This window comes from Nanorana parkeri, unplaced genomic scaffold, assembly GCF_000935625.1.
Source record: "Nanorana parkeri isolate BGI_ZX_2015 unplaced genomic scaffold, ASM93562v1 scaffold1209, whole genome shotgun sequence".
Classification (NCBI taxonomy): Eukaryota; Metazoa; Chordata; class Amphibia; order Anura; family Dicroglossidae; genus Nanorana; species Nanorana parkeri.
The window spans coordinates 198,418-201,260 of record NW_017307477.1 but is presented as its reverse complement, the minus strand read 5'-3'; the positions used below and the strand labels follow the sequence as shown (position 1 = coordinate 201,260).

Below are 2,843 nucleotides of genomic sequence, written 5' to 3'. Positions count from 1 at the left end.
ACCGTGCGGGGGGGGGGAAGGGGGGGGGGGGGGGGGCAATACGGATGTTTGAAGAGCACAGCGGTCCATCTCATTCCATACTATAGCAGTTAATCCTCCCCGGGTTCACTCCACTTCACTGCACTTCATACTTTTAGTAAATCAAGCTCGGTGAATGCAACCGCGAGGACTAATCCTTTTCGAATTACTGCGTTTAGTAAACTGCCTTTCCAGAACTCTGCGGCGAGGTGTCCTTGAAGTGATTCTTTTTTTCATTTTGTGTACCAAATTTTTTTTTTATATAAGCATATGTTACATTTAAACATAAAATCATACTCAAACACACTAATTTACTCCCCCCACTGCTTCCGGAAAACACTTAGTGCGCTCTGATGGAGGATTCCCGCCTGGCCAGAAGATTTGAAAGTCTACGAGAAGAAGTTCCCACGGTTAAAATTGCAGAGCAATAGTCCGCGCGTCCGCCGTAATCCTGGATGAGCTGCAAAACAACTTCTGCAAATGATTCCCGCAATTATTGTTGGTTCGACCTCATCCCGGGCCCCTGAAGCCTTCACAAATGAGACCATTCTGCTGTTCTCTATTTTAAGATGCAGTTTGTACGTGCCTACAGCTCGAGCGGATAGCTCGCAACTTATCTGAAATTGCTATTGTCATAGCAATGTCCAATCACCGCAAATCCTTCCATACACCGATGACTTTAGTAGTACAGGCAGTCCCCGAGTTACAAATATTACACCGCGGCATCCAAAGCTTTGCATTGCACTTGGTGATGTGCGGCTTGGATGCAGCTGCTCGGCCATGGAAACCCATTCCATGAAGCTCTCAAGTTCCTCCACCCCAAACTCCCCCATCCATGTCTTTATGGACCTTGCTTTGTGCAATGTTGCGCAGTCATGTTTGGAACTAAACACCCAGAATGTAATCCTCTGCAGCCCGTGCTGGCTGGTAGCTGAACACACAAACACCATCTGCAGAATGAAGTCTTCTGAGAATCTGGGACGCTGAAGTGTTCTAAGAGCCCGGCGCTCTCCCTATTCCTCTGTTATCAGTCCTGGCACCCTGAAGTAGGAAGACCTCGGCGCCCTCTTACTTCCTTTCTACAGAAGAACCGAGCGTTGTGTATCAAGAAGAACAATTAATAAAAACACACAAAAAAAATCTAAATAAATGAAATAACCGGAAGATAACAAACTGTAAAAATTTCCGTTATTAAAGGAGATCTATGAGGGGAGTGAAAATCACTCACCCTCATAGTTCGAGCCGACCTGCGACAATGAGACTGTTTCAGGACTGATTGGCACTCACGTGACATGTGAGCTCTACTCAGTCCTGGAGTACTGTGAGCCCAGTCTGTCACCCCCCCTGAGCACATCATAATGCATGCCTGGCTCACAGTACTCCAGGACATGTCATTTAAAGGAGAACTATGAGGGGGGGGGGTGCTTTTCACTCACCTCATAGTTCTAGCCGACCTGTGACAATGAGACTGTCACAGGTCAGCTCAGTAGATCGGGAGGTGAGAGAACACATACCGGCGTTCGCTCACCTCTCGATTCATCTCCCTGCAGAGAGCCGTGACTGACAATCACACGGCTCCCTGCAGGGATCCCGCCCCCCTGCTCCGATCCTCCAGCACTGACTAGCGGATCGGACAGGGGGAGGGGGCAGGTACAGCTGGCTCTTCCTCTAGATAGGCAGAGCCAGCTGTCAATCACGCAGCTGGGTGGATCTCGACAGTAATGTTGGGATCCGTCTCTCGTAGGGCTGCAACAACGAATCGATTATTGAAAAAGTTGTCAACGTTTTCAATCATCCATTATTCGGCTTCCGATTGGTTGGCCCTGTTCACAGCTCCACACGCGCTGCGCGCCGCACCTGCTCCCCACCTCACGCTCGCCGCTGCCAGACCCTCCCGCCCGCATTCACGCTCCACATGCAGCACCTTCTCACCGCCCGCCCACATCTATGAACGGCACAGGGATGCGGGGAGAAGAAGTAAGGAGTTTGCACACACGCCTCTAAGCTAATTTGTTGCCCATCCGAGAGCGCTGTTTATATGTTTTTTCTGCATTTCACTATATTGCACACCACTTTTTTTTTTGTTTTTTCTTTTTACTTCCACCGCTCCAAGCTTGCTCCTGTGATGGACTACAATCTCAACACAAAACTAGTAGTCCATCACTGGAGCCATTTAAAAAAAAAAATTGATTTAACTTTTTATCAGATTAACCGATTAATCGAACTTAATAATCGGCTAACTAATCGATTTAAAAAATAACCGTTAGCTGCAGCTCTAGTCTCTCGGCTGTGACGGTCTCAGTATACCGCAAGCTGTAGCTCGCTATACACTGAGCTTTGGGTGACGGGAGGACGCTAGTATATGTCCTCCCGTGACCCTTAGGAGAACTATGGGGGAAAACAGTGACCCCCCCCGTAGTTCTCCGTTAACTGTTACATTGTGATGATGAATTCTAAAAAACTGAGCAACAAATGTGAATATCTCTAAAAAAAAAAAAAATCAAGGCAACTGGACTCGCTGTATTTTTCTTGAAGACGTTTCACTGATCACGTGACTAGCTATCATTCTAAATATAGAAAAGCTAGTCGGATGACCAGCGAAATGTCTTCAAGAAATATACAGCGAGTCCGGCTGCCTTGATTTTTTTGTCCTGGATGAATGAGAAGCTTCAGCGAAAGAAAATCTTCTTGTAGGAAGACAGTTGGTGAATGTATCACATTCCAGTTCTTATTCCACTTTTTATGCGGCTGAAATAAAATGGAGTTTATTCACTTATTGTATATAGAACCACGAATGTCTGCAGAGTACGAAGAATCATTTCCAT

The 2,843-nt window shown here is 46.7% G+C and overlaps 1 protein-coding gene across 1 annotated transcript in view; it reads right to left on the bottom strand.

Annotated features, from left to right (window-relative positions):
• The window catches only part of LOC108796998 (contactin-associated protein-like 5), a 283,699-nt gene that overhangs the window by 255,262 nt on the left and 25,594 nt on the right, over positions 1–2,843 (bottom strand). The window lies entirely within an intron of this gene.